This window comes from Rattus norvegicus, chromosome 5, assembly GCF_021556685.1.
Source record: "Rattus norvegicus strain SHRSP/BbbUtx chromosome 5, alternate assembly SHRSP_T2T, whole genome shotgun sequence".
Classification (NCBI taxonomy): domain Eukaryota; kingdom Metazoa; phylum Chordata; class Mammalia; order Rodentia; family Muridae; genus Rattus; species Rattus norvegicus.
In genome coordinates, this window is record NC_141538.1 from 9,259,810 (window position 1) to 9,269,895 (window position 10,086).

The 10,086-nt window shown below is 44.9% G+C and overlaps 1 protein-coding gene across 1 annotated transcript in view; it reads right to left on the reverse strand.

Annotated features, from left to right (window-relative positions):
• Positions 1–8,954, reverse strand: part of Kcnb2 (potassium voltage-gated channel subfamily B member 2) — a 464,270-nt gene extending 455,316 nt beyond the window's left edge. Inside the window, 1 exon segment of the mRNA NM_054000.2 lies at positions 8,721–8,954. The gene's annotated coding sequence lies outside the window, so the exon portion shown is untranslated.
• Positions 8,955–10,086: the final 1,132 nt, after the last annotated feature.

Sequence of the window (10,086 nt, forward strand, 5' to 3'; positions counted from 1 at the left end):
TAACTTTTAGAGAAATATGTATCATGTTAAATAGCTACATTCAGTGTTATTTGCAGCCGTTATCATTAGTCTACCTTACTTTGAAATTGAAATTGGTCCCATGACTGGAGGTGCTACCTTTACCAAAATCTAAATATTGTCACCCTGACCATAATTGAGGAAATACAAAACCCCATAGCCCGTGGCCTCTGCTTTGTTCTAGCAAACTCTGAGGCACTTATAAGTCTACAGGAAATGATTAGAAGTTAGTATATGTGGTTGCTCCTTATTATGTGTAATGGCCTTGGCAAGGAATTGCTAGTCTGAAACAGAGACAAGGGGTGTAGCCAAAGTCTACAAAGTAAGACCTTAAAATCTGGAACAGCTCACTATATCAGGAATTCTAAAGAAGAGAAACAACCTGCGGGGAGGTTTGGATGACAGATACTCGCAAGCCCTTCCCATATGGACAAAGTAACAAGAGCCTGTTAGTAAACATCGGATTCATGAAGTTCCCTGACTACACAATCTCATTTTGTTGAGGATTCCAAAGGTAACAACTGTGTTTGCTAGTTCTATGCCAACTTGACACAAGCTAGAAGCACAAGAAAGGAGTGATCTCAATTGAGAAAATGCCTCCATAAGATTGGGCTGTACAGAATACAGCAAACACAGAGGCAAATGCCAGCAGCAAACCACTGAACTGAGAATAGGACCCCCGTTGAAGGAATCAGAGAAAGAACTGGAAGAGCTTGAAGGGGCTCGAGACCCCAAAAGTACAACAATGTCAAGCAACCAGAGCTTCCAGGGACTAAGCCACTACCTAAAGACTATACATGGACGGACCCTGGACTCTGACCTCATAGGTAGCAATGAATATCCTAGTAAGAGCACCAGTGGAAGGGGAAGCCCTGGGTCCTGCTAAGACTGAACCCCCAGTGAACTAGTCTATGGGGGGAGGGCGGCAATGGGGGGAGGGTTGGGAGGGGAACACCCATAAGGAAGGGGAGGGGGGAGAGGGATGTTTGCCCGGAAACCGGGAAAGGGAATAACACTTGAAATGTATATAAGAAATACTCAAGTTAATAAAAAAAAAAAAAAGATTGGGCTGTAAGCAAACCTGTAGGACAATTTCTTAGTTAGTAATTGATGGGGGAGGTCTAGCCAGTTGTACATGGGAATAATAATAATAACAATAATAATAATATGATGATGATGATGAACAGGAGGAAGAAGGAGAGGAAGAAGAGGAGGAGGAGGAGGAGGAGGAGGAAGCAGGCTGAGCAAGCCATGATAAGTAAGAAACAGCACTCCTCTACATCAGCTCCTGATCCTGGTCCCTGCTTGAGTTCCTGTCCTGACTTCCTTTGATGATAAACAGTGATGTGTAAGTATAAGTCAAATAAATCCTTTCCTCCCAGAGTTGCTTTTAATCATGGTGCTTCATCACAGCAAGAATAATTTTAACTAACTAGGACAGTAACCATTAGAGATTTGAGTATTTGAGACATGGGCGAAGAAATAAAATGGATTCAAATAATATACAAAGAAAATGTGGCAATGGGAAAACAGAAAACAAATATATACAAGACCTAGGAAGATTTTTGAGGGATCTTCACAGTCAAAGAAACTCAAAGCTGGCCCTAAGGAAAAGAATAAACCTACACATTCCTCCCTTCTTCCCACCCCCATTCAAAGAAGGTTCTGGCCATCTGCCTCTGCTCGACAAGAGTGTGCTCGTCTCCAGGCCTCCATCTGATCTCTCATAATTCAGCCACCTCGAAACTCCAGTTTAGACATTGTCTCTAAAACAAAGGAAATTTTTGTTTTAAATTTCAGATAACTCAATAGTCTGTCCTCTGGGATAAAATCAGAAGCTTTATCAGCATACAACACTCTGACTTCTTCACTTTCTTCACCCCATCTGATGTCAACTTCCTAAAACACTGAGCCAATCGGCAGCCAGCTCTTTCTCTGACCATGCTTTGCAAATGCTGTTCCCTCTGCCTCGACCATGCTCCATCTGCCTCCTTCCCCACCTGGAGGACGCTGACTCATCTTTTGAGAATGAGCTTAGATGTCACTTCATCTGTGAAGGCTTGTCTGACACTCCCACGTAGGAGATGAGACTCTGACAGCTATGCTCAGATCCCCCTCAGCAGTCAGCCTGGCAAACTGTACCTACTACTGGCCTGTCCTGAGTGTTTAGCAAGCTACATGTTTTGATCTTGTTGTTGTCTACTTTGCTTATTACTTACCCAGACAAGAAACTTACAGAAAAGCTTGAAAGCTCTTATGACTTATCAATCATAGATTAGTGCATCTCTCAAACCTCGTCAGAGAAGTTTCCAGTTATAGGAGATGAAAATTAACAGAGGCCTACAACTGGGCAAGGAGCAAAGACAGAGAGAGTGTGGAACACTCAGCTTTAAAAGGCCCATCTGCATCACTTCCCCACTGTCCAAGGCTCTGAAGCACTTCAGAAAGGGCAGAAGAAAGGTTGGCAGTGGAAAAGTTGATAGCTGCTGGGAGAGGCATAGTCAGTCCACCTTAAAGATATGTCTACCCAGTGGATCAACTACCCATAAGTGGATGGCCATACACTCAACCATATATCAATAGCACAAACTGGATTTAATGGGTTGAAGAAGAGCACTGAGTTTATGGGTAAGGAAAGGGGGTAGACCTGGGAGGAACTGGGGAAGGAGACAAATATGACTAAAATACATTGTATGAAATTCTCAAACTAATAAAAAGGCTTTAAAAAAAGCTTAAGGCTTTCACTCTTTCAAATCAGCCAGCCATGCATTAGAACCACAGTAGCTGCCTTTAATGGGAAGAGACAGATTCAGTGAGGGCTTTGGAAAATTAAAATACAGTCCCTTTGGGGGTAGTTCTGCAAAACTGTTCAGACCCAGAACACAGGAAACTCGGCCATATGGGCAGAAACCCTGTCTTCTGTCCTGCAAATATTCAAACATCTCCTGGACACCTTCAAATGCGTAGCCCCACTCACCTTGTCAGTGCATACCAGTTCTATGTCTTTACAGAGGAGTTTTCTAGGAAAGTAGCTACTACTTTTGGAATAATATCACCAAGAGTTGATCACCACGTTGAAAGACTGTGTCCCCTATGTAACACTGGTTTACTACGGTAGCAACCCACATCTGTTTACAGCATAAAGTTGTCACAGTTAGTGAACGTTTATCTCACTCGTGTTCTAAAATGACAAATATACAAGTGTCCACACTATCCAAGAGAGACTATTACTTTCTTTTCCACTTCTCTCTTCTAGTCACCTGAACTTTCAGTAGTTCTTCATTCTATCTTCTGTCCATCTCCAGCTGAGCAAACATCACCAAACCTGCAGGTCTTTTCCCATTTTTCTGTATTTTCTCTGACAAATGATATCAAAATATATGTGCAGACAAGTTATGTTATGCATTAATTTCATTTCACAGTAGCAAAGGGGACACTGAAGAATCCTGCCCATAAAAGAGGAGGAACTTGGTCTTCCTGAAGACAGAATCATGTCTCTAATATACAGAGCAATTCAGAGCAACTGCATTTCCTTACCCTGGGTCCTTTTGTGATGCAGCTACCCAGCTAATTGCCATGCCACCCAGGAAGATCATGTATGGTATGTTGTGGATTTGTCTCTGCCTCTGTCTGAGAGTGCACGGTGTCTTCCACCCATTCGCACAGGACTCAGCACAGAGGAGAAACCCAGGAGAACCCTCAGGATGAGATAGTAAAATCCTCATGAGTATCTTAGTCAACGCTCTGCCCAGACCAATCTGAAAAACACAGCACTCCTGGGGCACAGCTCTCTCCAGCACCCACCCTCATCCACCTTGGTATCCCCCAAAGGATCTCCTACAGAGAGGTCAGTACACATTATTCAAAGAACCGTTCCCCAAGAACACAGCTATAGACAATGTTTATGGATCTCATTACTAACAGTACTGTACTTCAAGTATATTACTCATTCAAAGGGCTTTGTTAAATGTGTCTGAAGACTTGAACATCACTTAAGATTGTTTTTATGTGAACTTTTATACTACAAGCCAACTATCAGCTAAAAGACAACTGTATGTGCTGTGTCACCCAGCCTAGAAGACACATCTGTGTGAAAACCACAAATGTCAATCAATCATGAAGCAGAATCCAAATATTTGATTCTATGGCATCTTACAAGCAATATTTAATCATTGTATCCTTCAAACAAGCCAGATGGCACTTTCTACATTAACAGAAGCAGTGGCTACTTAGAAAGAACTTTGTCTCAAATATTATTTAAGTTCTCTTAACAAATATATCAAAGTAGAACTTGTTTGTGCTCTCACAGTTACAGTAATTATCTGTGTTCAGAAACAGGCATTCCAAGGATTCTCTAGGCAGAATCTGTTGGGGGACTATGCTTAAATTTCCATCAAATATAAGGTTTACGTTTTGCAAAATTAAACATGAGGACATTGATAAATGACTATTACATTTTGAATACAATAATTTTGAAGCATAAATATATAACTTAAAATACCTGTAATGTTATACTGTATTAATAATAATTCATAAAACTTGGACATGGATTGGACTTCTGTGAGAAGCCCACCACTCAAGTCACCTGCAACGCACATCTTTCCATTTTGTGTGTGTGTTTGTGAGTGTGTGTGTGTGTGTGTGTGTGTGTGTGTGTGAGATGGGTGTGAGAGTGCACAGGCAGAAACCAGAAGCCAAGTGAGGCTGGTCAGTTCTTTTGAGACAGGCTATGTGAGTTAGACTGTGTGGACAGGAACCCTCCCATCAGACGTCTCCATCACTAGGAAGGCACCACGCTGCCTCTTATGTGCAGTGCATCGTATGTGCGTTCTGGGAAATTCTTTAGGCACAGAACGACTTGCCTAGCCCCCTAACTTCCAAGGGAAGCACCACACTTTCTGAAAATGTTAGCCTTCTTAGGGCCGCCCCCACCACAATGTGAAAGACAACCTGAAACTAAACGATTTTCTTCTGTCAGATTCACAGTGAACATTTACCAGGGTGGAGGGATGGGTTTCTCTTGAATCAAGACAACAAAAACAAGCCCTCCAGTCTGATCTTTGCACGCCTCTCTGTATCCTTAGGGCCATGTCCTCTTTAGAGAGGATACACAGCTCTGAAAGGAGAAGAAATGCAGACATACTTCCTGGTTCTGTCTAGGGTCACCCTTCTTAATGCCCTAATATCAAAGTGGGGCACAGTGTTCCTGAACCCAAAATACTAACTTCAAACAGACATCTCCATTTCCTTCCCGTGTGACTTTAGGCAGGAAAAACCTGTGCATATTAGTTTTCATGCTTATATGTAAAGGGCATTAGTTATAGCTTCCCCACAAGGAGAGTGTAAGATTGAAAAAGTATTTTCAATATGTTTAAGACAGAACCTGGCTATCATAATTATTTTACTCTTGTAAAGAAGACAAAATAAATATTCTGATTTATAATGAAAATGTCCTCATGTTCTCTGTAAGTCTAAAATGAAACATTTAGTAACATTTTAGTGTTATTGAGGATAGGTTTCAGGAGAAGTCTTAAGTTCATAGTCTGTGACAGATTTTCATAACCTTGATCATGAGTTTGTTTTGATTAACTTATTAAGTATGAAATTGTGAAATGTGTTTCTATATGCAAGAAATCTGTCATTTTGAACTGAAACAGATTCCTCAGCTAAGAATGCAAGAGTTTATTTTTGTCTTTCCCCCTTTAAAATTTTAACAACTGGGGGCAGAGGCTGTCTACTGTGTATCAGGCCTATGATACATTCTGAGCCAGCAATATTCTTACACTTAATAAGCATTACACCAATTAACAGACAAGGTAGTGAGTCTCTTTATGTTATTAAACTGCAGAGTAAAGTCAGGTACAATTGAGCCTATGGAAAAGGCATTTTAAAGAGGTTGCCACATTGACTTGGCTCATGTGGATTGAAAGACCCTTCCTGGCACATTTGGCTTTCTTCCTTACAAAGTGCACCTTAATAAAGAGCTAGGAAACCCATTTATCTATGCAGGAAGGGAGGAAATAGATATATACTTGTGGAGACACTTGTGGTCCATGACTTTAAAAGTCTCAAAGCTGCTCTACTCTGTAAACATTATTTATCACTCTGGGAGTTATCTGACCATAAAGTCTTTCCTTAAAAATACTGGGGACTTCAAAGATCTCACATATAAGCCAACCCCACTTTGCACACCTCCGAAGGCCCTGTGAAACCAGCAAGCATCACGCTTTTGTGTAAATGTCACTGAATAACTGTGGGACTATAAGAAACCATAAAGAGCAATCTGAAATAAACAAAATATCTCAACCTTCACCGTCTCCCTTAGAATACACATGAGGTGATTTCTCATTAATTTGAATTTTATCTTAGTAACTATTTGATAAGAGGCCATAAATTTCAAGGAATTAATCAGAAGACATCGGTTGGGTTGGAATGAAGTATGTTTTGTGGGCTTCCTAGATTGCCAGTGATATGATGTACTTCCCTGAGGTATATAACGATCTCTGCTCAAAAGAAGTAAGAAAACAGGCATGCATTTTTTTTTCTCAAGAAGCAAACTATTTTTCAATGCTCCGTAGACTTAGACGTTTTTAAATATTCAGGGTGTCTACCAAAAATCTGATCATATATGCCTTTATGTTGCCAAAAAATGTGATCGAACCCACATCCTGCATTTTTCTAGCAATCTCGTTCTTGAACATCTTAGAAGAGCAGGCTGTGTTCCCATCCTCCCCCCAAGGGCATCAGCAATGCTGTGAGATCCAAGTCAAAGGCACTGATGAAGTAATAGTTTCCTCCTGTCTGTCTGACCAGTCAGAGGACAAACATACTTGGAGGACATAAGTGGGTGAAGTGGGTCTGAGAGCAGTTCCCTCCCAGTGAGGCACAGACTGATTCTCTTCAGGAAAGGGGGTGGGCATGAGGGGATGGAGACACAGCACGCAGCCAAAAGTGCCAAGTGGCAGGCAGCAGAGTCCTTTTCTGCAGTCTGTGGATAGGGGTTTGTGTAAGAGAAAGACTGGGGGGGGGGGCTCTAAGCTGGGAAGGGAAAAATGAAGGTTGGAGGAGAAAGAACACAAAGTGAACTGCCAAGTGGCTCATCCCTTTCTCTAAAAGTCTGAGTAGTGCCCAAGAAAGGAGAAGAGTGTACTGGAGGGAACTCTGTTTGCCATGAGCAAATCGGCTCTGGACCCAGAGAACTCTGTGAAGGAGCAGCCCACAGGGGCAGCTTTGTGGATGCATATAAACACTTCGAGGTGACCCTCCTCCCATTCAGTTGAGAAGTGAGTTATTTCCATACCAGACCACCAATATTCTCCGAGAGTCTTTATGGATACACAAATGAGCCCCCCACTGAAACAACACCTGAAGCAGGCAAACTAAAACATGACCATTTCTATACACAATGGGCCAAACCACTGAACTGTTCAAAGTTCTGGTTAATTTAAGCTCAAAGAATTCTCTAGTCTAGATTTCTAAATGTTTTGCTCACTTATTAAAAGATAACTGCGGACAAATTTATATTTATTGATGCACCCTGCAGGTGTACCTAATGGGTGAAATAGATAAAACTTTACAATATGAACAATTTTAACATATTACTCTTTTCGAATTCTTTCCTGTGAGTCACTGGCAGGTAAGACTTCAGTCATTTGACCAAAATTGATTATTTACTAATTCTATGAAATGTGTTATCACTGGTGAATAATCCAAAGGGGTCTATCCTACACAATGCTAGACATTTGAATATTATAATAGTAAAATGTTTACTTTTCTTTTGAGTGGAGCTTGAAAAAAATCAGATTGCCAACAAAACCCCAACCAATCAATAGGCAAAAAAATTAGAAATGTGAAATGCTATTTAAAACATTGATATTATGGCATGGCTTGATGGAATGGAATGCTGAACCTGTATGCAATCACCCCAATGCCTGCCTGTGCATATTAAAAATTCCATGTAATAATTTTATCTGTGTCATTCTTTACTATTAAAACACTTGTGGGGTCATAAACATCGCATAAACGACGTGTTTATGCACATTGGCTGTTTTTATGAATGGATACAAATAAATGCTCCTTATCTGAGACAATAGATGGCAAGATGCTATCTATAAAAGGCTCCTTAAGTCTCCGGAGCAAATGATGAGGCAGATGGTGGTGTCTTTCGGTGCCACTCAGGGCAACTGTATTCCCAAGTCTCCTTGACATATTGCATTGGAAAAAGCCTTGGAGCGCTTTCCTTAGAGACCTGTTCTAACTCGCTCCCAGGAACCAAGACAGCTCACCACCGAGGAATAAAACGCATGTATGTCTCTGTATTCTGAGGACTGTGCATACATAGGGGAGAACACAATCCCTAAGTCTAGTTTGACAAGTGTGTGTGTGCAAGTGTGGCATTTACCAACAAGCGATCAGGAAGAGAAGGCAACCTGGGGGGGGGGGGTCCTTTCTTATGTACAAGAGTTTCATCTTTTTGGTCAAGTCAGGCTTGTCAGGGACTCAAACTTGTGTGTCTTCCCCACCAGGAGGAAGCCTTCCGTTAATAATCTGTCAGGGCTAACAACCCAGGCAGCTTTGTTTGTAAGTCCACTGGGCGCCATATGGCAGTTTCCAGTTCCTGTAGCAACTCAAGTCTGACTAGGCTGCCACAGTGAAGCATCTCTAAAGAAGAGCTCTTGGGGAGCAGCAATCGGGCCACTTACCTAGCTCCCACGGACCCAGCTCCGCTCGGGCAGCAGCTCTGGCTCCTGTGCCACAGGGGGCTGTGGGATTCCCTGTTCCCTCAGAGGACTCCTCTCCTGCAAAGGTCCCTTTCGCCAATGATGTGTCGCTGGAAATCCCCCTCCCCTCCACAGAGAGGAGGGTCTCCCCGACTGGCTGGAGCTCCTGGCAGCTTTCCTCCTCCCTTCTTTACATCCCTCACTCCGGTTCGCAGTCTCTAGTAAATAGGTTCACAGAAGCCGCATTGGGAAGAAGCGAAGGCATCCTTTAAAAAGAACAATAATCTTCCTCGATCGTCACCCCCCTTTCCCCGCGTGGAGCCCCCATCCCCCTGCCACCGCCGCCGCCCAAACCAGGGAGGGCTAGAGTGAAGGGGGAAAAAATCAAGAGGTTCTCTGCGCGCCGCACCAGCCCTGGACTTGGCGCTGGATCCCGCTGCCCGAGGCGCGGCGGCGGCCAGCGGGGGCGGCTGGTGCTCGGGGGCACTCGGTGGAGCTCGGTGGGTGTGTGTCTGTGCAGCAGCGATGCTGGCTCTGCGCGAGAGGCCAGGCGGGGCGCTCCGGGCGCGGGTCCTCCACCCCGCAGCTCTCCGGCCAGGCGCGCACACTTGCCCGCGGCCACCTAGCCTCGCGCTCCGCCTCCCGCGCTCCGCGCACCCGCGGGCAGAGCGGCCGCGGCCGCCTCTCTCCGTGTCTCCTCCTCCCGCGGCTCCCAGGCAATCGCGGCTCCCGGGGGTGGGCGGCGGGGATGCACCGCTGGCCGGGCACCTCGGGGGAAACGCCAGGCTCGGCCTCGCGGCGCCGGAGCTGTGTGCTCCGCGGGCGACAGCGCCCCCGGTGCCCAGGGCGCGGCCAGGGCGCGGACGATCGGGCGCCGCCCACACCTCGTCCGGATCCTCCCCCGGCTCCCGCCGCCGCCTCCTCGGTCCAGGTTCCACACCCACCTGTCTCTCCCGGTGGCTAGCACACAACGGCACTCGGCAAGGGGTCCACAGCCCGGCGGCTACCCTACACACGCGTCCGGGGAAGCCCTGGGAAGCCCGCCGAGATGATCCCGCGGCTTCATGGATTTCCCGGCCTTTCTCTTCCATCTGCGGTGTTCTCCCGCTGCCCGACCCCTAAGCGACCAGAATCAGAGCTCCGTGTTCCACCATGGGGAACTGGGGAGAGGACATATGGCTCCTGACATATGGCCACGGAGTATTTTCCCACAAAAGAAGTTTCTGGGATAAAAAGGAGCCCAGGTGGAATCTGACTTTACTTTACTATCCTTCAGCTCCATTCAGAATCACAGGGAGACACTGGCCTTTCTGTGTTGGCGGCTAAAGCTGGGTGGCAGGCCACTTTG